The sequence below is a fragment of the Moschus berezovskii genome, chromosome 14 (genome assembly GCF_049115385.1).
Source record: "Moschus berezovskii isolate FMDL1 chromosome 14, NW_MosBer_1.0, whole genome shotgun sequence".
Lineage (NCBI taxonomy): Eukaryota > Metazoa > Chordata > Mammalia > Artiodactyla > Moschidae > Moschus > Moschus berezovskii.
This window is the reverse complement of record NC_142473.1, coordinates 78,940,234-78,964,868: the sequence shown is the minus strand read 5'-3', so window position 1 is coordinate 78,964,868 and position 24,635 is coordinate 78,940,234. Positions and strand designations below refer to the sequence as shown.

At 51.9% G+C, this 24,635-nt stretch overlaps 1 protein-coding gene across 5 annotated transcripts in view; it reads right to left on the bottom strand.

Moving 5' to 3' along the window:
• The window catches only part of CD82 (CD82 molecule), a 55,060-nt gene extending 54,021 nt beyond the window's left edge, over positions 1 to 1,039 (bottom strand). For 2 of the 5 annotated variants that reach the window (XM_055423888.2, XM_055423886.2), the window contains exons 1-2: positions 885 to 1,037; positions 517 to 699 (exon numbers count right to left, since the gene is read on the bottom strand). The gene's annotated coding sequence lies outside the window, so the exon portion shown is untranslated. Of the gene's footprint in view, positions 1 to 516; positions 858 to 884 lie in introns of those variants that run through there. The other 3 variants (XM_055423885.2, XM_055423887.2, XM_088843267.1) reach the window with 3 other exon arrangements.
• Positions 1,040 to 24,635: the final 23,596 nt, after the last annotated feature.

Here is a 24,635-nt window from a genome sequence, read left to right as displayed (position 1 = left end):
CGATGTGGCCCCAACTCCTTGAACTAGCTGCTGTGGCCCAACACAGAACACCCACCGCCACCAGGGACAGAAACCTCCAGCCCAAGAAGGAACTTGGCATGCAGCAAGAGCCCCAGGCTCTGGGCTTGACTTTGGGCCCAACGTTTGGTGGGGTTTTCCCTTGTCTTCCCCACTCACCCAGATAAGAAGTTGTTCTCTAGCTTCCGCCAGGGACCTCCCAAGCCTGCTCACCTGGAAAAGCCCTGGGGCGGCGGGGGGCAAAGTCCCGCTGAGTTTCCCACCCCTCGTCTTACTGGGCTCTCAGAGGTGGGGGGAAGGGGAGGCTGAGACCTCCCTGACTTGGGTCACCACGCCCCCTCCGCCCCTCGGCTTTCCCAGGCCTGTGAGTTCAAGTCCCATCGGAGGAACGAGTGAGACCCTTAAAGCAATGCGCGTCAAGCTCGCGGAGAGTTCGCTTTGCTCAGTGCCACTCTGCAGGGAAACAGACTGTAGTCTGGGTGACGCGATCTGAAATACCTGTTGCAGTCCGCTCTCACTTGCCGGCCTCAGCTTCCGAGGGTTCCCAGCGAGAAAGGGCAGTGGAAGCACGCAGTCCACCTGGGTCCAGCCCCTCGGACTGGAACCCGAGAGGTCCAGAGCCGGTAATCGGGGTGGGGGGACGCGCCTGCGGTCACACAGCTGGTGCGCGGCGGAGCCGACCTGGGAGTGGGGTGGCGGTCAGGACTTGGGAACTTAAGCTCCTTCTCAGTCAACCACCAGCTTGCCTTCGCGGCCCGACCTGTCACTTGTTCCGAGAAAGCTGCCCCGAGCGGGCTCTGGAAACTGGGGGCTGAGACTAACCTTGCTCGCGGTTTGCCGGAGGGCCTCCCCCACCCACTTCTCACCTGCCGCCTCCGCTTTTTTTTTTTTTTGGCTCGGCGCTGCAAGCTCAAGAGGCGCCCGCTCGCGCCCCAGTCCTCCGCCTCCGACTGCGCAGCGCCGGGTTCAGCCGCTCGATGGTCCGTCCCCCTCCCGGCCGACTTCGGGGAACTCAACGGCCTCGGCCTGGCCCCGCCCCCAGAGGACACGCCCCGGACACGCCCCTCGGCCGCCGGACGGGCCCAAGCCCCGCCCCAGCCCCGCCCCCAGGCTCTGCGGGAGCGCGGCCGGGCTCCGCCACCCGGCTCCGCTCGCCGCGGCCTTCCCCCCGCCTCGGGCCCTGTGGCGGGTGGAGCTGTGCCCCTTGCCCCGCCCCGCTGACGGATCCCACCAAGATCACTCCCGGTCGGCCCCGCCCCCACGGTCACCCTGGGGATGGCGCCCTCCCTAGGCCTACCCCACCCCACCTAGCCCCCGGGCCTTGCCTGGATAAAGCTCTCTCTGGCCCAGGCCCCGAGCTCCAGCCCGGGCTGGCTGCGAAGCCCCCAGTCTCAGCGCTACCTAACGGTCCCGCCCCCTGCTCAGCCTTCCTCAACCTTCCCAGGCTCCTCCCAGGCCGCGGGAAGGTCCTCCCAGCATCCCTGCCTCTGCCTCCCTCGGCTCCGGGGCTATATCCCCCGCCACCAGCCCTCCTAGGAAGAGGCCACTCCCTAGGAACGCCCCTTCCCTCGCTTCACCGCCTCTCTAATCCAGCCCTGCCTTGGCAACCCTACCCCGGGCAGGCACGCCTCCGGGGCCCCCCCCGCACACTTGGCATTCCAGGGCGGGTGTATCCGGGTGCAACGGAGGAACGAACGGCGGCGTGGGAGCGGTTTGCGTTCCAAGTCCGCGCCTCTATCAAGACTTAGCGTGGACCCAGGCACTATTTGAAAATACTAACAGCCACCGCGGATTGAACTCTCTCCATGGGCCAGGCTCTATGCCAAACTCTGGCTTAAGAAGAGTACTTTACAAGGACTGGCCGTTGAATTCACAGGATTCTGGCCAAATGTTGCGCCCATTTTACCGATGAGCAACCTGAGGCTTAGAGAAGGGAAGTCATGGGCCTCCCGAGTCTCACCCGGGTGGTGAGCAGGACCGAGCCCCAGGGCCGTGAATCATAAGGCTTGATGCTGCACCAGCTTGTCTGGACTGGCCCCTGGAGAAGTAGCCCAGACCAGCCAGCTACTGAGACATTTCTAGCAGGCTGCTGGAGGTAAGGGGAGGAGACGTAGGTTGATGAGCTGCGTGGCAGGGGTTGCTGGTCCATCCCTGTGAAGGTGGCTTTCTCTCTTGAGAAAAAGTGGCTCAGAGTTAAGATGGGCAGCAAAAGATCTCCAGATGGCTGTGGTACCCCCACTTGCATCCCATCGCCAGCCTTGGGTCCCTGTGTAATGACTAGAGCCATTGACCTGTCTTGCTGACAAAGCTCTTTCGCTCCCATTAGCTCACTGACATCTCACAAGTACACCATTGTGGGGCGGGTATGATTATGCTGGTGTTGCATGGGTGGAGTAGGCTGGAGAGCTGGATCCCTGCCCAGCAAGGTGGATCCCGAAGCACAGTCTTCAGACCAGCAGCAGCAGCAGTAGCGTCTGGGAACTTGTTAGGAAAGTGTGTTTGGGGGCCCCATCTCAGATCTACTGAATAAGAAACTCTGAGGTGTGAGCCTACCAAGTTTGCTTTAACAAGGCTTCAGGGAGATTCTAAGTCACACTCAAGAACCACTGTTCAGCATAAAGGGGAAATTAGTGTGATGTGAGAATCGCACAGACCAGGGAGGCTCCTGGGAGCCTTGTGACCCAAGGCAAAGCAAGGAAGGTACTTAATTAACCTCTCTAGACTGAGCCCTTGAAAGGGAACATCATGGGGACAATCTTGAGGGTGGCTGTTGAGGATTAAATATGGTAATGCCCATGAAGTGTTTGGCCACTCTTAGATACCTTGCCTGCTCAATAAATAACTGTTCTCTTTCTAGTAAAAAGTCTCCATAGAATCTCCATATCAAGCTGGAGGAGTGGGGTTGGGGAGTCCTCTAAGCCTAGAAATGTCCCATAGTGTTGTCTTTCCTACAAAAGGACACCATCTTTCCTGCAGGGGGGCAAGAGCCTAAAAAGCCCTGGGTGATATTGATTCTGCTGGTTCAGGGACCACACTTGGAGAACCATGGTGCTATTCTGCCTTGGGCTGGATTCCCGCTCCCCACCCTAGCCAATCTGTGCAAAATGGGCATAAACTACCTTCCTTTCCTACCCTGCTCCAGATCCCCTTCCCTCAAGCTGGGGATGTTGATGATGGTGATTGGCAGGTGGCTTAACAGCTGGATTCCATCATCCCTCCCTACCCCCTTCTTCGACTGAACTGAAAATAAAAAATGCCTGTTCTGCTGAGAAATATTCTTTACAATGACCAAGAAGGTCATGCTGAAATTTAGAATTCTTGTACTCTTTGGAATTTCTGTGCAGAAAGGTAGCGGGGTGGAGTAAGTCAGCCCTGACCCTAGCCCTCGGTGCCGCCCACCCCCGTTCTCTTCCTAGCTCCATCTCTGCCCTGTGTCACAAGTAGCCCAGGACGCCAGCCTGTGAACACCCCAGCCCACAGGCCCAAACTCTGTCTACACGACTTGCCTGCAGCTACCACTAGTCACATCTCTAGGGGTGCATGGGGGAGCATGTTGTCCCCCTGGACGGACCTGCAGAAGTTGCTCATGTAAGTCCTAAAACCATGCTTGGGCCACGCAGGCAGCGATATCTAGGTTTTTAGATACCTGAAGCATGACAGAGGAGGGGGTGGGGTGCAGGCTCTGGGTAGACACAGGTGGCCTCCTGTGCAGGGCAATGAGTGGCACTGCCATTCAGCCTGGGCTTCCCAGCGCCTGGCATAATGCCAGGCACACGCTGGAAGCTTAAGGGACAGTCATTGAGTATATGCGTGTCTCAGTTATTTAATGAAATAGCAAGTTGGGTTGGTTTTCCAGCATTTCCTTCCAGCCGGAATCAGCCTTTGTCATAACTTGCCTCGGGCATTTTTCCTGGCAGAGAGTTGAGCCACCTCTAGTGAGAGATTACAGATAGAAATCTTTTGGGAAATTCTCCAATCCATTTCAGAGGTGAAGCTGGGAGTTCCGGAGGCAGAAAGACTTGAGGCAAGCCTTCAGATGACCAGCTTGGAGGTAGGGGAGATGGTGGTTATGGCAAGACCTCCAGAGGGTGTGGTTGTGGGGTTTTCAGCCTCTCAAAAGATTCTCCACCCCGGAGGTGGCTCGGGAGCTGCAGAGCAGGAGATCTGAAGGTCCTTGTGTGGTGCAAGAGCATGGGTGTTAGGGTCTCACTGATGCCCGGCCCAAGGTAAGTGCCCAAGACATTTTACAGCTCCGGGGCGGGGGCGGGGGGGTGGGGGGCGAGATGGAGGGCGAGAGGTGCATGTTTCTGATTGTTGTGTAACAAACCACTGATCATTTATTCAGCCCACGAATCTGCCATTTGGGGTTGGTTCCATAGGGGAGGCCTCTCTCCACTCAATGTGATATCAACCTATTCAACTGGAAGTTAAGGATCCATCCTCAAGATGGCACACTCACCCAGCTGGCTAGCAAGTTGGCACCAGCTGTTGGCTGGGAGCTCCGCAAGAGCTGGGGACCTGTTCCTCCCCATGAGGCCCGGCAGGCTGCTGGGGCCTCCTCACAGCAAGATGGCTGGGTTTCAAGAGCTAACAGAGATCAAGAAAGAAGCATGTGACATTTTATGGTGTTTAATGACCTAGCCTCAGAAATCATGTCACATCATTTCTTTGTATTCTATTAGTGGTGTGTGCATGCTAAGTTGCTTCCATTGTGTCCAACTTTTTGAGACCCTATGGACTGTAGCCCACCAGGCTCCTCTGTCCATAGGATTCTCCAGGCAAGAATACCAGAGTGGGTTGCCATGCCCTCCTCCAGGGGATCTTCCCAATCCAGGAATCGAACCCACGTCTCTTGAGTCTCCTGCATTGGCAGGCAAGTTCTTTACTGCTAGCGCCACCTGGGAAGCCCTCCTATTAGTAGAGGCAATCACAAAGTTCCACCTGGTTCAAGGGAGAGGGGATAGTCTCTTCTCTATGAGGGGCTGCAGTGTCCTAGAAGCGCTTGCAGGACAGAAAATATTGTCGCAGATATTCCGATCGGTGGGAAAATCAACCTGAAAAATACAATCTGCTTCGAGGAGGACCTCAGAATGACTGCAGTAGAAAGTCGTCTGGTGGGAACTGAGAGTCCGAATTAAGCTGATTTAAAGAAAAAGGTGCCCAATATTTGCTCACACAACCATTTGTGCACAAATAAATCAGAACTCTGGCAACGGACACACAGTCTTGAGTGTTTGGGTTGTTCAGGATCGTCCTTCAGAGTCCTCAGAACTTCAACCTGTACCATGTCTTTAGAGTTCTAAACTCAAATAGCAACCATTGGATCCTCGTAACAACGATCCTGGGAGGTACATACAATGATGATTCCCATTTCTAAGATAGGGGAATGCAGGCACTGAGAAGGTAAGTAACCAGCTCAGGGTCATATAATTAGTAAGTGACAGAGGGAAGAGAAGTGAGAGTTTATGGCCAACCCCGTTTTCAGTTGCAAGCAACTGACTCCAATGGGAAAGGCCCAAGTTGGGCAGGAACAGACACCCAGATTTTGACCGCCAGCACCAGCCTCCAGCTCTATCTCTGAAGGCTCACACTGAATCAAAGGGCTCCCCTCGGGGCCTTGAAAACACCCACCTTCCTGCCTGAGAAGCAGAAACAATGCTGGTCTCCCGGGGGGCTGGGCTCCACCCTTGCGTGGCACATACCTGCTCCTTGCTCTGTCCTCTTTCTGAGTCTCGGGCCAGGAAGCGGTCAATTGCAACTTCTCAAGCCTGAGTCTATGGTTGAGCACAATAGTGCCTGCATTTGAATGGGCTCAGCAGGGCCAAGGTCTTTACTTTCTTCTCCAAAGGACTGGATGAGGATCTACACTTTAAGCCCATTATACCTGGGTTGGAGCTGGGACAGGATGCAAAGTGAAAGTGAAAGTCACTCAGTCGTATCCAACTCTTTACAATCCCATGGCCTATACAATCCATGGAATTCTCCAGGCCAGAATACTGGAGTGGGGAGCCTTCCCCTTATCTGGGGGGTCATCCCAACCCAGGTATCGAACCCAGGTCTCCCCCATTGCAGGCAGATTCTTCACCAGCTGAGCCACAAGGGAAGCCCCAAGTTCCCACCAAAGGGACTGAGCCATTGGTTGCTTACTTTTCTTTTTTTAATTTTCTGTCTTCAGCCACTTAACAGAGATCATTTAGATCCCTGATTGGATCCCACCCTGCCCCCTACCACATCTGAAGGTCTGAGGGTTAATCCCATATAGCCCTGGCCTCATGGGGCTTTCGGTGCATTTGGGAAGCTGACCCAGAAACCAGGGCAGGGGTGCCCCACAGCGCAACAGCACCGAGAACTGTGGCAGCATTAATGGCAGCGCCTCCAGCTTTGAAGTTTTCTCTTACCGCACCAGACAGTTTAAAAATGGCTATGAGGATGTTTAACTAATGGGACAACTAGCGTTTGTGTAGTGCGTTACGTATTACAAAGCTTTTTAAAAAACACCTGTGGCACTTGGGCAACTGTTTGTAAAAGGGTGTCTCCCCATCCTCTGTTCCCTGTTACATCTGTTGTTTTCCACTTTTGGGCATCAGGTCAACCCCATGGCAGAGGTTGGGCACCCCAAACAGTCATGAGCCCACATGCCAATGTATGTTAGTTTATTTATTTATAATTGAGGTGTATGCGTCTTGATTATAAATAAACATGGAGAGGTATGCTTCTTGATTACATATGTTATAAATAAACGGTAGCATTTCTGTTATAAATAAAAATTGAGATGTAGGCATCTCAGTTATAAATAAGTAAATAAATGGTGGCACCTTGCTACCATCTGGCATAGTTTGAACTGTATGCAAAATCAAAAATTTTTAAAAATCATTTAAATTATTCAAGATACATAAAACATGCACAAACATAAAAATCAATAGGCAACCCTATTATTTTCTCCTTGAACCACAATAAATCCTGTTGGAGACCATCTCTCACGGCCTCTGCGCCCACAGGGAAAAGAAGACAACAGAGAAGGCCCCTCTGGGCAACCCTATTTCAGTGTCTTTAAATACACCTACACGCCTGAGACGGATGAGGACCTACTACCAAAAGGGCACCAGAAATGGCAGCTCTCACACCTGCCACTGGGTGGAGCTGCACAAGACCAGTGTGAGATCCTTCCCTAAAGTGGGTGCAAGGCCAAAAAGAACGTTCCCATGACCCCAAAAGCCAAAGGTGTAGGCAGTGTCCTCCATTGTAAAGTGGAGGATGCCAAAGCTCAGAGAATTGAATGGAGAAAAAAATTTTGCTTTTGTCATGAGTATTCCATCATTGGGCATTTCACAATATTTAGATGTACAACTTCTGATGAAAGAAATAGAAAAGTCCAGAACACCCAGATGTGCCTTCTGATAGGGCAATAGCTAGTGGACCTGAGTATGACACCCCTTTGTTTGTAACATACACCCCCAGCTGACCACAGTCCCCACCTCTCCCTGTTGCCTACCTGACTTGCTCTCCTCATTTCTGTGGGACCTGCCTGGTTGCTGTGGGCAACTGAGCTGGCAAATCCTGGGCTCCGCACAGGCTGGCTGAACTGGCGTTCGTACTGAGGGCTCTCTGAGTAACAGCGCTGCCTCACAGACCTCTGCCAGCAGACACCACAGAATTTCCTCCCTTCTCTCCACGACCCTCCCTAAGAAAGCTGCGGTGTTAGCACAGTTCTCCTCTGTGAGAGATGGTTTTAGCTCAAGTCCCTGCCCTGATAACTTCCTGGCCAGATGATCTTTCGCTTACATCTTCACTTGTCTGGTTCTGTTCCCTCATCTGTAAGCTGCAGACAACATACATGCAACATTTGCTACACTAGGGCGTTAAGATGGACTAGTTAGCCTTCTCCAAGTCATTGCTTTCACTAGCAGACATGTAGAAACTAAAACGAAAACAAAACACTAAAAAAATTTTTTCCCAGGCTTCCCTCTGAAATGAGCATCGGGCGCCCTCTGCTGTCTGTAGTTCTCAGTGCACCCAATCCAGAGGAGCTTGGAGAGGAAAGCCTGCGGGGAGAGGCAAGGGTCCCCAACCTCCACCCTGGGCCTCGGGTCAGTTCAGGCTCCCAGGAGCAGAGTAGGAGCCCAACATGAGGGTCAGGCAAGGGCGGATGTGGAGTTAGGTCTCCTTAGGAGGTTCCAACCGCAGATTCCTCACCCGGCGCAGACACAGAAACTTGGTGTGGGATGCGGGAGCCAGTGTGAGTGGGCCTGCAGTAACTTCGGGTGTTTAAAGGCCTTGAAGATCGATGACTCTTGTTTAATAATGGTGATGAAAAAATATTTAGTAGGCATTGACATGATATTAAGTAGGCAATGAAATAACATTACAGTAGGCATTGTATGGCGGAGATACCCCACGTCCAAGGACAGAGAAGCCCCAGCAAGACAGTAGGAGGGGTGAAATCACATTTAGAATCAAACCCCATACTCGCCAGACAGGCTCAGAGGGCTCAAACAAACCTTATGCACACCAGGACCCAGGGACCCCACAGAGACTGAGACAGAACTGTGTTTGAGTGTCTCCTGTGGAGGAAAATTCTGAAAGAGATGGGAATACCAGACCACCTGACCTGCCTCTTGAGAAACCTGTATGCAGGTCAGGAAGCAACAGTTAGAACTGGACATGGAACAACAGACTGGTTCCAAGTAGGACAAGAAGTGCATCAAGATTGTATATTGTCACCCTGCTTATTTAACTTACATGCAGAGTACATCATGAGGAACGCTGGGCTGGAAGAAGCACAAGCTGGAATTAAGATTGCCGGGAGAAATATCAGTCACCTCAGATATGCAGATGACACCACACTTATGGCAGAAAACGAAGAAGAACTAAAGAGCCTCTTGATGAAAGTGAAAGAGGGGAGTGAAAAAGTTGCCGTGAAGCTCAACATTCAGAAAACTAAGATCATGGCATCTGGTCCCATCACTTCATGGGAAATAGATGTGGAAACAGTGAGAGACTTTATTTTTCTGAGCTCCAAAATCACTGCAGATGGTGATTGCAGCCATGAAATTAAAAGATGCTTACTCCTTGGAAAGGAAGTTATGACCAACCTAAACAGCATATTAAAAAGCAGAGACATTACTTTGCCAACAAAGGCCCATCTAGTCAAGGCTATGGTTTTTCCAGTGGTCATGTATGGATGTGAGAGTTGGACTGTAAAGAAAGCTGAGGGCTGAAGAATTGATGCTTTTGAACTGTGATGTTGGAGAAGACTCTTGAGAGTCCCTTGGACAGCAAGGAGATCCAACCAGTCCGTTCTAAAGGAAATCAGTCCTGGGTGTTCATTGAAAGGACTGATGTTGAAGCTGAAGCTCCAATACTTTGGCCACCTGCTGCAAAAAGCTACTCATTGGAAAAGACCCTGATGCTGGGAAAGATTGAAGGTGGGAGAAGAGAGGATGACAGAGGATGAGATGGTTGGATGGGATCACCAACGTGACGGACATGAGTTTGGGTAAACTCTGGGAGTGGGTGATGGACGGGGAGGCCTGGCGTGCTGCGGTTCATGGGGTTGCAGAGAGTCGGACACGACTGAGCGGCTGAGGCACTGAGCGCACAGGAAGTCGAGTCTAGCCGTCCACGCAGAGAAACTTACTAAACAGCACCTGCGAAGCCCCCTGCATTGTTGAGTGGACTGGGGCTTGGCTAGAGACTCCGGCTTAAGCTCGGTCTCCAGGAATAAGGCCTCAAACTACACTACGTGCTTCTGCGTGCTTTGTCGCTCAGTCGTGTCTGACTCTTTGTGACCCTGTGGACCATCGCCCAACAGGCTCCTCTGTCCATGGATTTTTTTCAGGTAAGGATTACTGGAGTGGATTGCCATGTTCCCCTCCAGGAGATCTTCCCGATCCAGGGACCTAATCCACATTTCCTGTGTCTCCTGCACTGTAGGCGAATTCTTTACCCACCCAGCCATCAGGGAAGCCCAAACCATGTTGCAGCACTGGCCAAATAAGACAACTGTCCCCATCGCATCTTCCTCCTGATACCCCTCTGCCCCAGGAACTGCAGACTTTTGGGAGCCCACCACCTCTGTCACGACAGCAAAATACAGAAGCCCCTCGCGGAGCCTGTTCCCTCCAAATGCAAGCCTTGCAGGTGAGTGTCAGTCCCAAGGCCCCAAGGCCACTGGCCTGCAGGGTGCTAGGGAGGCTGGGAATTAAGAGTTCTGATGCTCTCTCCGAGAGACAGAACTTGTATTGTGGGAATTTCTTCCAGTATAGAAAGATTATCCAAAAGACGCAGGGTGGCTGTGAACATGACAAGTGTCCACTGCAGCTCCTGCTGATGGAGGGTGAACCACACACCAGGCTCCGGACATTATCCCATCTTATCCTCACACTCACCCTCAGAGGTACGGACAATTACCACCCCTGTTTTGTGGAGACAGAAACTAACGCTCGTGTGTTTAATTAAATGTAATAAATAAGACCTCGCAGCTGGGAAGAGGCAAACCAGGAACAAGTCAAGATCAGTTCAGCTCAGTTCAGTCACTCAGTCGTGTCTGACCCTTTGCGACCCCATAGTCTGCAACATACCAGGCTTCCCTGTCCATCACCAACTCTCAGAGCTTGCTCAAACTCATGTCCATTGAGTCGGTGATGCCATCCAACCTTCTCATCCTCTGTCGTCCCCTTCTCCCACCTTCAATCTTTCCCAGCATCAGGGTCTTTTCAGATGAGTCAGTTCTTCGCATCAGGTGGCCAAAGTATTGGAGTTTCAGCATCAGTCCTTACAATGAATATTCAGGACTGATTTCCTTTAGGATGGACTAGTTTGATCTCCTTGCAGTTCAAGGGACTCTCAAGTGTCCTTGCGACAACACCACAGTTCAAAAGCATCAATTCTTCGGTGCTCAGCTTTCCTTATAGTCCAACTCTCACATCCAAACATGACTACTAGAAAAACCATAGCTTTGACTGTATGGATCTTTGTCTGCAAAGTAATGTCTCTGCTTTTTAATACACTGTCGAGTCTGTAGTCACCATCTGCAGTGATTTTGGAGCCCAAGAAAATTAAGTCTCTCACTGTTTCCATTGTTTCCCCAACTATTTGCCATGAAATGATGGGACCAGATGCCATGATCTTAAGTTTTTTGAATGTTCAATTTTAAGCCAGTTTTTTCACTCTCCTCTTTCACCTTCATCAAGAGGCTCTTTAGTTCCTCTTTGCTTTCTACCATAAGGATAGTGTCATCTGCATATCTGAGGTTATTGAGATTTCTCCTGGACATCTTGATTCCAGCTTGTGCTTCATCCAGTCCAGCATTCCTCATGATGTGCTCTGCATATAAGTTAAATAAGCAGAGTGACAATACACAGCCTTGACGTACCCCTTTCCCAATTTTGAACCAGCCCGTTGTTTCATGTCCAGTTCTAACTGCTGCTTCTTGACCTGCACACAGATTTTGCAGGAGGCAGGTAAGGCGGTATTCCCATCTCTTGAAGAATTTTCCAGTTTATTGTGATCCACGCAGTCAGTCTTTAGCATAGACACTGAAGCAGAAGTAGATGTTTTTCTGGAACTCTCTCACTTTTTCTATGATCCAATGGATATCAGCAATTTAATCTCTGGTTCCTCTGCCTTTTCTAAATCCAGCTCGAACATCTGGAAGTTCTTGGTTCACGTACTGCTGAAGCCTGGCTTGGAGAATTTTGAGCATTACTTTGCTGGCATGTGAGATGAGTGCAATTGTGTGGTAGTTTGAGCGTTCTTTGGCATTGCCTTTCTTTGGGATTGGAATGAAAACTGACCTTTTCCGGTCCTATGGCCACTGCTGAGTTTTCCAAATTTGCTGGCATATTGAGTGCAGCACTTTCACAGCATCATCTTTTAGGATTTGAAATAGCTCAACTGGAATTCCATCACCTCCACTAACTTTGTTCGTCGTGATGCTTCCTAAGGCCCACTTGATTTCACATTCCAGGATGTCTGGCTCTAGGTGAGTGATCGCACCATCGTGATTATCTGGATCGTGATGATCTTTTTTTGTACAGTTCTTCTGTGTATTCTTGCCATGTCTTCTTAATATCTTCTGCTTCTGTTAGGTCCATACCTTTTCTGTCCTTTATTGAGCCCATCTTTGCATGAAATGTTCCCTTGGTATCTCTAATTTTCTTGAAGAGATCTCTAGTCTTTCCCATTCTGTTGTTTTCCTCTATTTCTTTGCATTGATCACTGAGGAAGGCTTTCTTATCTCTCCTTGATATTCTTTGAAACTCTGCATCAGATGGATATATCTTTCCTTTTCTCCTTTGCCTTTCATTTCTCTTCTTTTCTCAGCTATTTGTAAGGCCTCCTCAGACAACAATTTTGCCTTTTTCCATTTCTTTTTTTGAGGAATGGTTTTGATCCCTGCCTCCTGAACAATGTCACCAACCTCCATCCATAGTTCTTCAGGCACACTGTCTATCAGATCTAAACCCTTGAATCTATTTGTCATTTCCACTATATAATCGTAAGAGATATGATTTAAGTCTTACCTGAATGGCCTTGTTGTTTTCCCTACTTTCTTCAATTTAAGTCTGAATTTTGCAATAAGTATAATTGGGAACAAAAGCACCCTCTACCACCAGTTCTCCTAGCACTGAGAGCTTGCATTCTAGGTCGCAGAATTAACATATGAACAGTTGCAAAGCAACCGAATGCCAAAAATCACACCTAACACTAATTCACATTTAATGATCATCCATTCTTTCATTCCATACATGTTTGAGTGTAGACTATTCTAGCACTGAGAGGACAGTCATGGGTCCTGCCTTCTCGGAGCATCTTACCATCCTCTGATGGATAGACAATAATATATATAATACAGCAGGTGGTGGGTATGGAGTGGGTTGCCCTGCCCGCTCCAGTATTCTTGCCTAGAGAACCCCATGAACAGAGGAGCCTGGCGGGCTACAGTCTGTAAGATCACCAAGAATCAGACAAAACTGAAGCGACTTAGCACACACACACACGTGTGTGTGTGTGTGCGCGCACGTGCGTGCGTGTGTAGATTAGACACTCCTGAAGCAGGGGAAAGGGTAGGGAGTTTCTGGAAGAAGGAAGATATTTCGTGTAACAGGTCAAGGAAGCCCATGTGAGGAGGTAACATGTGAGCAGAGCCCTGAATGGAGTGAGGGAGGAAGAGCATCCCAGACAGAGCAGGTCACGTGCAAAGGGTGGAACAGGACGCATGCGGGCAAGTAACAGCAAATGAGGCCAGAGAGGTGGCAGAGCCGGATGCTGCATGGTCTCGCAGGCTTGGGGTTTTACTCAGAGCAGGGAAATGGCATGATCTGACTCCTGTTTCAAGGGGATCCCTCAAGCTGCTGGACTGAAAACAGACCTTGGGGAGGCCAGGCTAGAAGAGGGGAAACCAGAGAGGGCGCTCCCGCAATAATCTGGGCGGGAGATGGCCTGGACTGACCACGGTGGCCCAGGAAGCATTCAGTAGCACATCCATCAGCTTAGATATATCCCCAAGAGCAGCCGGCAGTCACAATGAGAGGAGCCCAGAAATATTACCAACACACGCAAAAAGATGGAAATCATAAAGAGAAAGGGAATGCATACCTGTAGAAAGCCCAGTTGAGAAAAGCTCCGACAAGTGAGCCCAAACCCGAGCTGCTGCAATGCTGGAAAAGTGGAAATAATCCAGTTCAAGGCTCTTCAAAGCAAGTTTTAGTGGTGATGAGCATCTTCATAGCTTTGTGGACGTGCCTGGGGCCCCCTAGGGTGGTGCCACAAGTTCGCGCCCCACCACTCGCTTCCTCCGGCAGCTCTGAGCTCAACTGTTTAATATATTTATCAGATTGAGATTTCTTCTGAAGGGTCACACACACACATGCTCAAAATGACCTAAAAAAATACTTACCCAAACCTCACTCTGATGAACCAACTCCGTGTCCTGATTCTGTGGACGACGGCATGAGAACATTTGCACTGCCAGTAGATACAGGGCAAAGGCTACGTGAGCAGGAGCATCATCTCAGCGATTCTCCGCAGAGAGCTACAAGCAGGGTCTACACCATATGCTGGACCACGAGCCACCACCATCATCTCATTAATAATAATAATACACATTGTGAAGTGCACCCATTTCCCTTCTACGAAAGGAAAAAAGCCTGGGAAGAAAGAAGTGCATCCAGAGGCCTGGAATGTCTGATCTACTAGTAGAAAAGCTCAGTAAGGGAGGGAATGAGACTTCATGTGCCCGCATGTGGGCCTCCACCCACCGAACACACTTTATTTTCATATCTGAGAAAGTTAAGATATTTATAAAGGTGTTATTGGACGTTTGATTTTAACATTGACTTTGTAGTGGACACATGCTCATATACACTTGTTTCGTTCTCGATTTCATCATAAATAAAAGAAGATAAAAGTAGAAGGACTAATTCCTAACTCACTCTATGAGGCTAGGATTACCTTAACCCCCAAAATCAGACGATGGCATTATGAGAAAAAGAAGACTACAGACCCGTATCTCTCATGAACGTAGACGCCAAAATTATCCACAGAAATCTTAGAAAACAAATGCAAAGCCAACAGTGCCTTCTGGTTTCCCACTGTATCCTCAGCAACTAGAACAATGGCGGACACATAGCAGTTATTTGTAAATACTTTTCAGTGAATTGATTGGCTCCCGAGGCAAATTAGAATCATATCCCTTCCCCAACCTCTAAGTAAATTACAGGCTAGGCTCGTGGCCATGTCATCTTCACGGCGAAGGCCGGTCACTTTCCCCCTCTGCCCTCCTGTCCTCTGCTAGCCAGCTCAGCCCCTTCACTCTGGTCACAGCATCTAGTCTTGAGCCCCTGGGTCCCATCAACTGAAGAAAAATGTACAACCTAAGTTGCAGGTTATGTTTTATCAGGGACCTTACTGAGAACTATAGCCTGGGAGACAGATGTCAGGTAGCTTTGAGAAACTACTCTGAAGAGGTAAGGGAGGATCCAGTATATGTAGTTTTTGCTGAAAAAGAAAAAAACATGTAGTCAAACATTAAAAGATTACTAATCGCTGATCATAAAAAGAGATCTCAAGTTAATAATCTTAGTGATTTTCTATGTATGGGAAGATGCAAGAGTCTGAGTTCATTGAAATTATTCCTTAATTATACGTCTTAACTCTCGAGGATCCTGTTTTTTTTCACTCTGAATTCCCTGAGGGTGCACCTGGCTGCAGCCGCAGTGGCTGGTGGCTTGATGGCAGGCCACATCTGTCGTTTCATGGAATGGCAGTATTTTTTGTCCATAGCCTACCGTGGAATAATCATTGCAACATGCAAATTTAACTTTCCTCTTCTGTTTAAAAATCTGTCAACATCTCCGTGTAGGGTGTTCACTGTGAGGTCAACAGCTGTTGGTGACTCCTTGGGTCCAGAGGAGGTGAAGGATGGGCTGAACAAGCATGGCTCCTGAGACAACCCCCTTCTTTTCAGCCAGAGAATCCTCACTTGTATAAGCTGTCCCCAGAGGCAGTGAGATGAAGGCAAGGCTTATAAAGCCAACCTGTGCATGTACCTGCCCGCTCAGTCGTGTCCGACTCTGTAGACGCTCTGTGACCCTATGGACTGTAGCCCACCAGGCTCCTCTGTCCATGGGATTTTCCCAGCAAGAATCCTGGAGTGGGTTACCATTTCCTTCTCCAGGGGATCTTCCCAACCTTGGGACTGAACCTGTGTCTCTTGCATTACGGGCAGATTCTTTACCTCTGAGCCCCTGAGGAAGTCCTGAGTTCAAATCCTAACCCTGCGTCTCTCAAGCTGTGTGACCTTGGCCAGGTTGCTCAACTTCTCTGAACACCCATTTCACAAATGAAGCTAATATTATTACCACGTACTTGATATCACAGGGTCTTCGCAGATGGTGAAGAAGCCACCTGCCAATGCAGAAGATGTGAGTTTGATAAGATCCCCTGGAGGAGGAAACGACAACCCACTCCAGTATTCTAGCCTGGAGAGTCCCATGGACACAGGAGCCTGGAGGGCTACAGTCCAAGGGGTCGCAAAGAGTCGGACACGACTGAGGGACAGCATGTACATGATATCACATGTTGCTAGTAATATACTTACTATCTGAAAATGGAGCTAATGACAGTGTCTGTCTCCTAGGGCTGCTGGGAAGCTTCAATGAGTTTCTTCAGATAAAGCACTTTGGACAGTGTCTGGCCTGTAGCAAGTGTTCAGGAAGTGTCAGATATTACTGTAAATCACACTTCCATGTTGGATTAGTTTGCCCTGACTGAAAGGAAAAGCTGTGAAAATTTGGTTTTCATACTTTACATTGCAATTATTCTTATATAAGAATATTATATGCTTGAAGTTTCTTGAGGGAAGCTTCTCTATTATGCTGGAGGTTTTTTAAGGGTGAAGATCACATTTAGCTCTGTGTGCCTGGCACCTTGAACTGCGCTTGGCAAGGAGCAGGCCTTCCATACAGGCACACTGAGGCAGGGTGGAGAGGAGAGAAGCTGCCCCGGTTCTTTTCCAGCGCTGCGTGCAGAGCCGCCACCAGGTGTCGCCCTAGTCTCTGAAATGGGGTTACTTCATGGCCTTGTGCACTGCTCCAGGCTCAGGCAAGGGCACAGGAACAGGAAGGGGACACGGGAAGATGCTGCTGGCTCAGGACAGGAGGGGAGCTTTTCAAATCCAGGGGAAAGCACTGGGAGAAGCATGAGAAATCTCACCATAGCAAGCCTCACGCACTGTGGAGTCCTCAGGCCCGGGTTCTGGTCCTTGCAGGGAACACCACCAGGAGGGTCCCTTCACCCCTTTAAGCCTCAGTTTTCCTCATCTGCCAAGTGGGGGCAATAATGCTACCACGGGACATAGGCAGGCCCTACTGGGTAGTCGATAAGGATTTGTTCTGCTTCCTGGTTTTCCCGTTTGTTTTTAAGTCGACCTTTCGCCTACATTTGGCGGGGTGGGGGGTGGGAGGAGTGCCAGGGGCATTTGCAGACCCACTGCACACACTTTTGGGTGCTTCTTTTGAGCCCACTTAGATAGAACAAAGATCTTTCTCGAGAGGCAGCCATGCTAGGGCTAAGGGGATAAGGGCATGGAGAGGATGGTCCTCTCTCACCTCTGCCCCCTCAGCCTCTTTGGCTGTGTGACTCAAGCAGATCCCTTCTCCTTTCTGGGTCATTCTCTCCTGAAGTGGGACGGGTGAAGGTCAGGAGTTCGCAAGCTGATCTTTACAAGTAGATACTGCATTGAGCCACATCCCCAGTGGAGTCAGATGTGGGAGCAGATAAAGCAAGACTGTCAGGGTCTGGAGGGGCCGGGAGAGGAGCTGTGAGCCCTCTGACCACCCCACCCCTGCAGTGACCCTGAGCATCCCCCAAGGTCCCCTCCAGGTGCCATTCGATGACTCTGCAGGTCCTCCCCTCCCGGCCATGTTGCTGTCCTCACCCACCCCCGGGACTTCCCATCCCCTGGCCTTTCCTCACAGTCTCAGGCCCAGGGAGTGTCAGCCTTGGAAGGGAGCCCCTGGCAGGGGCCACCAGCTTCATCCATCACTTTCTGTAGATGGGAAAGTGATGGAGAGGCAATCAGGGACTAGTCCAAGGTCTCCAGAGCTGGGGGGTGGGTGGTGGTGGTGGCTGAGCTGGGGCTGGAAGCTAGTCCACGGACTCCCGGCCTGAGCTGGTCCTCCCCACCAAACTGCACCCCACCTCTGTCCCTCACCCTCAAGCCCCTTCCAGGCTGCTGGAGAGGAGGCTGGATGTCCGTAGGTGCCAGGCTTGGTGTTGGGGCCAGTGGGACGCCAGCCAGTCTCTAAAGGTCACCACCTTCACAGTCCCCTCCCAGTGGCTAATCAGTTCCAGGCCCAGTCGGCCATAGCTCCCAGGATGCTCTCAAGCTGGGACCTCACTCCAGCCAGCTCCCGACTCCCCGGAGCTGGGACGAGCCCTGCCTCCAAGCCTGCGATGGTCACTGCCCAGCTCCATCCAGCCCTTGCTTCTCCCGGCGCTTTCTTTTGCCTCACTCTGCCCTCTTGAGGACATTTGAGGAATTACCCAGGCCCAACGGGGCTCACAAGCTGGTAGCTTACCGCACTCACTAGACGTGGCTCTTGCAGGGACACCCTCGATTGCCCCTCAGGCCATCTCCCCGCAGAGCACACAGACAGGTCCACTCAAAACTTCTGTCAGCCCTCCCTCCAAACAGATACCTGACGAGAGCCTCCATGCCATCTGCCCCACCTCCAGCCCAGACACCAGGCCGTCTCACCCAGACAACCGTGGTTGTCCGCTGCTTCCTCTATCCCTCCTTCAGGTCCGCTCTCAGCCAGCATCTGGAGCCGTCTGTTGAAGCTGAAGATGCCATCCTGCTCCAGCCTGCCGAACTCCTTACTCAGCCTCAGCCTGCACACCCTGGGCCCTGTTCTCCTCACCCCCTGTCAACTACTCCTCCCCCCAAACTCACCAAGTTCCAGCTGCACCGGCCTTCTCTCTAGTGAGAAATGTGTACCCGCCCCAGGACACTTGCACTGGCTATTCCCCTTGCCTGGACTCCCCTTCCTACAGAGAGCCACATCATCCAGGGCTCAGCTGAAGTGTCGCTTCTCAAAGAGGCATCTTTAAGGACCCTAAGGTGGCCCGGCCCCTCCCCAGGGCTCATTCCACTGTATCTTTTCCTCACAGCTCTTACCAGCTGAAATCATTTTGCCCTGTCTCTCGTCTCACCACCCACATGTATGTCCCTGAGGCAGGCCTGTGTCTGCCTCCTTGCACTGATCTGAGCCTAGAGCAGTTCTAACCACTGAAGGGACGTGTGTGGCTTAATTGGACTTTCCCAACCTCCCCTGCTAACTGCAGCCTCCCTACGATTCACACCTGTCTGGTCCCTCCCCCAGCACAGGCTATTCACACAAAAACACTTCTGCCTCAGGGCCTTTGCACTTGCTGTTCTCTCTAACCAGAATGCTCTTTTCTTAAAAAAAAAAAAAAAAATGGCTCGCGTGGCTCTGTCGTCATTTCCTTCAAAGCTTTGCTCAAATTCACATCGAGACCCTCCCACCACCACTCCCAATGCTCAATAACGTAGCACCCCTTCCTTCATCTGCTATTTCTTCCTAATTGCTTTAGTGTAGCACCAGAACAGTGGCTGGCACATGGAAGGAGCTCCCAGGACAGTTGCCAGCTGAATGGGTGGAAGAGAGAGGTGGGCAATGGGACCGCAGCCTTGGGCAGGAGACAGTTTCCAGTGAGACTAACGGCACTGTTTTATCTTCATGGTATTTATTTTTCTGGTTACCTTTTATTTCTCATGGCAAACAATACTGCAATTTTCCAGTTGTAGAAGTGATTTAAAATTCCCTTTTAAAATAAATTCACTGAATTAGAAAGCGTACGTTGATCGCAAGAATAATATTCAGTTAACAGAGTTACAGGTGGTAGGCACACGTGGCAGAAGCTGAGAAGCGGGACCAGGAGTGAGCGAGGCTGCATGAATGCTGGAGTCCAGGCCTCCCATTTGACAGATGGGGAGGTTGAGGCCCAGAGTCTGAGTTACTCGTTCAAGGTCACAGAGGAAGTTAATGGCAAGGTGAACACGTATAGCCTGGTCTTCCGATTTCAGGCCTGGCTTTTTGCATTTCCCTTCTAAATTCTTTGTTCCATCCATCACTGGACACTTAAGGGGTGTCCAGGGTTATTAATAGCTTGTTCTGAAGATAATAGAACTGAGGACCATTTTTAATGACTGTATCTCCATCATGAGAACAGTGTCTGACAGGAGGCACATTTTAGACTCATGAATAGAGAGAAGAGAACACATTGAACCCCAAATCCTTCCCCGATGAGCACGCAGTGCCAGCGGGGAGAGGAACCAGACCTAGGGCGGCAGGGGCAGGCTGTGGAGAACACCTGCTGGCATCTGTCTTGGATAGGAGATGCCCCAGTCTACCTGGAGGAGCAGTGGGGAGGAGGGTGCTCCTTTGGGATCCGGAGACAAGGTGGCCTGCATGGGGCAGGCGGGCGGCAGGGGGCAGCAGAGTGCAGAGCTTGGGTGGATTTCTTCCTCCTGAGGACATCCGCGGCCATGGGCCCTAGCATGGGGGTGAAAGCTCAGGCCCCGCGTCTGGCAGCTCTGGCCCGGAATCTGGCCCCTGCCACCCACCAGCATCACCTTCTTTATCATCTTCACCATCTTCCTCCCTCTCTAAAGGGCTGACATCAGGGCTGAATGAGAAAGGCCTCCCAGGGTGCTCGCTGTAGCATCGGATCCATAGATGGAGCTCAGAAGATGCAAATGCCTGGCACTTCGGGATAGTGGGGTCAGGTTCATTGATGGTTTAGGGGAACCAAGAGGTCTACTCTGCATATTTCTGGGTAACAACTTTCCAAAGCTGTCCGTTCCTATTTCTTTGAGGAGAATCAGTGACGCTAAAAGGTCCTGCCCCCTTCAGTTTGGGGCTGGAGAGTCTGGAGAGGCTCCATCAGGAGGCTGGCGAGAGCTCAGGATTAAATGGGTGATGGACAGAACCTCAGAGGGCCCAAGCCCATTGCCATGACCACATAACCGAGCGGGGACTAGAGGCCAAGTGCACGGGCCCCGTGCTCTGTGTCCTGCCCAGTTCCTCGCAACTTCCAGACTTAAGAAATGGGAGTTTCCTTGCACTGGCCAGGCCTTTGAGAAATGACATGTCATCCTGGCATTGTTGCTGAGCTGGCCCTGAATGACCGAGGACAGAACCAGAGCCTCAGTTTACCCCTCTGCAGAATGGGGAGAAACGTACTGGCCAGTCCATCTGGCTCAGTGACCTGAAAGTCAAATGAAACCGTTCTTCTCTCTCTTTGATTCCTCTCCAATCATTTCGATTATTCCGATTTCCGAGCTGCGTGGCTCAGCCTCTGGGGATCAGGGCAGAGCAGATGCCCCTCGGGGCCTGAAGACTCGGAGGAACAGGGTCTCAGAGGTCAGGCCTCGGGGCTCTGCAGAAGCGTGGGGACTCTTTCCCAGGGCCCTGCCAGAGAAGGATTTATGGTTTGGCCTGCAACGTGGTGAACTGCTAAATATGCAGATTACGGGTACAAATCCAGGGGGAGGCTGGAAAGGCAGCCAGGCGGGGAGGCAAGGCGGGGGTTGGGGGGCACTGGAGGTCTGGCTGCTGGACCGTGTGTGGGGGTGGGGCCCAGCTATTCCAGATGGGGCTGCAGATGTGCATACGGTGGGCGTTCCGGGGTGGGGGGAGCTCAGCCCCTGCGCCTCACCCCACCTCCTCACCCTCCCCGGGCAGGTCCGCTGAGCTGTTCCCCTTGAGGCTCCAGCCACTGAGCCCCTCCGGGCACTGGCTCCTTGAGCAGCTGGACGACGGCAGAAGTGGGAAGAATGGGGAAGAGAGGCACGTTCATTGCTCAGATGGGAAATCAGGGCACAGAGACGCAGAGGGTCACCTCCCTGAGGCCACATGGCAGGCTAATGACCAGGTCTGAAAGCCAAGGCTGGTCTCTGGTCTCTTGGTTGGCCCCAGGCATGCCTGGGTGGGGAGAGGGGTGACGCAGCCCCTGGGAGCTCGGGTTCATTTTCCAAACAACCCAGGGCACAAGGCGGGGTGTGGGGGTCATCGCCGTCTCACACATGAGGAACAGGGGACACGCTGCCGAGGCAGCCCAGCTGGAGGCGTAGAGCTCGGTCTGTCCCAGGGCTGGGAGGAGGAGGGGGCCTCTGCATCAAACATGGGCCGCATCCTTAGACCAGCTGGAAGTTTCTGGAAAACTGAGCTGGGTTGCCGGAGGGGAGAGGAGTCGGGATGTAGCTATAGTTTGGGTTGAAGTTTGGAGCGCGAAGCTGCAGAGGATCCGACGGTCCCACAGGCGTGTATGGGGCGGGTGGCGTCAATGGGGGGACAAGGCACCGAGAAGGCCAGTCATTGCTTCAAGGGGCCGCACATTTCGGTGAGATCACAGCACACGGACCTGAGGTCTTGGGTCCCTGCCCAGGGTGCCTGGGATGAGAGAAGGCAGTGCTGAGTGCTGAGACCGGAACCTTCCCGCATCCTTGGACGAGGTCCCTCAGCCTGACCCACGGCTGGTCCTGAGAATTAGGCGGGCTCCCCCGGTGGCTCAGCTGGGAAAGAATCCGCCTGCAATGCGGGAGACCTGGGTTTGATCCCTGGGTTGGGAAGATCCTCTGGAGAAGGGAAAGGCTACCCACTCTCGTATTCTGGCCTGGAGAATTCCACAGACTGTATAGCCATGGGGTCACAAAGAGTCTGACACGACTGAGCGCCTTTCACTTCCGAGGTTTAGGCAGACCAGGGGTGCCTGGGGTCCCTCCCCATCCAGCCATTGCCTCCTCCCCAGCTGGGGTACCAAACCACAGGAACCCCACCCTTGCAGAGGAGATGGCCCACTGTCCCGCGTGTCCTGTTCCTGGGTCCTGAACCCCCTCCCACTCGTCCTAACGGGGACCGAGATGGCAGCTGGGAAGCAGGACATCAGCGACTCAGAGCAGCAGGCACTGGGACGGAAGGGCGAACCCACCAGTAGGAAACGAGAAGTGAAATCGGAAGCGCTGGGCCCTGGGAGGCAGAAACCACTCAGGTGTCTGAGTCAACAAAATACTCCCAGGACCACTGGGTGTTTTCTCAAGGCAAAGGGGCACCGCCCGGGAGACGACTGGCATAGGGGGACTCAGACACCCTCATCACCCACAGCGAGGGCTGCCGGAGGGAGGGTGACAGCTGGCCCGGCCACTCCCGCCTTCACAGCAGGATTCTGCCCCCAAGGACTCTTCTCCACTCACTCGTGGGCCCCCACGTTGTGCCTTTGAAGGCACACATGGCTTTGGGGGAGGTATTCTCAAGGACAGAGTAAGCTAAGCATGAACTGGAAGTCTGACAGACCCAGGGACGAATGTGAGTCTCTTGTTTGCAGTGTGACCTTAGACGAATGACTTAACCTCTCTGAACCTTGTAGAATAAGGGTTGCCATATGCCAGACCCATGGTCGGTGCTCATTAAAAAGGTCATCCCCCTTCTTCTGTTTCCCCTTGAGAGGAGACTTCTGCTGCTCCACCACTCCCATTGCCAACACACTATCGAATAGGGTCCTTCTCCCCCAGTGTACTTCTTCCTCAGCGATAACAAGATTATAGGCAAGTGAACACGTAGCAGTCTTCGTTACCAGGCCCTCTTCTGGGTGTTTCCATCACTGCAGGGGACACTGAAGCACGGAGGGGTCAAGTCACTTGCTCAAGGTCACACAGCAACGAAGAGGCCTAGCAGACACAGTCCACACCTGTGGGAACCCAAGGCTTTGCTTTTCACGTCTGCCTCTTCTAATGAATCACAGGCAGACTTTAGACTGGAAAGATCAATAAGGTGTGGGCGGGGCACAGGCGTCTTGGGACAGAGGACCTGGCGGGGTCTGGAAAAGAGAAGGGGGTTCAAGAGCAGGGTTTGTCTCCTCCCAGTTCTGCAGAGGGGAGGATCTGCCCCACACTGCTGCGTGGCTTACAGGAACAGGGGGGCCCCGGGGAGGGTGAGGTCGGAGCTGTCAGGCGGCCAGGAAGGCCAGGAGAGGGTCAGAGACAGGCCCGGACCTCGGACACACACGGTCCTGTTCGCTGCTCCTGGAAGGGCAGGGATTTCTCCTCTGCCTTTGGGAGAAGCCGAGTTATCAGAAGAACCTTCAGGCGAAGGTTCCGAACATGGCCTCCCCACGCTCGACCCCCCAACCCCGAGCCAGCCATAGCAGAAGGGCTTTCATGCTGGGAAAGAATGTTTTCTCCCCCATGTCATTTTATTGAGTTCAGCAGAGCCTTTTATTTCTAATTCAGGAAGTGTCCTGACAATAAAGACATCATCAATATATTAACTCACTTCTTCAAAATCTCAAGCACGTTCTGCAGAGAGAGCTTGCAAATGGAAAACAGTAAAGGGAACAGTGTGGGCCGGGCTGGCGCTGCGTTTATGGCTGGGCTCTGAGCGGGGAGGGAGTGCGGCGGGGGAGGGAAAAACCTGACAAACCCACCAGGAAAGGCACACTCCCACCATCCCGTCGAGGCGCTCATTCCACAGCCGGCCTCCGTGATCGGGCATGGCTTCACTTCGCTTCCATCTGCTGTACCAAAGAAATTACCAGAAGCCATGGCTCCCTGTTAGTGCCCTTGGCCACGCTATTAACGCCGTTGACACACTCACAGGAGGACGTTCAAGCTCATTCTCTGACTTCCAATGGCATCTGTGTCTGTGAAGTTTTTTTATTGCGCCCAGAGACCTGAGATAGGCTTTGTTTTCAGGGACTCATTCAATTCAGGCCTCCCAGCATGCTCAGGGGGCTTCCCAGGTGGCGCTAGTGGTAAAGTACCTGCCTGCCAATGCAAGAGCTACAGGAGACGTGGGTTCGACCCCTGGTTCAGGAAGATCCCTTGATGGAGATAATGGCAACCCACTCCAGTATTCTCGACTGGGAAATCCCATGGACAGAAGAGCCTAGCAGGCTATGGTCCACAGGGTCGCAAAGGTTGGACACGACTGAAGCAACTTCACACATCATGCTCTCGGGAGCAGGGGACATCTCTGCCCATTTTACAGGTGCAGACAACTGAGGCTTGTTCCATATCATACAGTTCAAAGGTG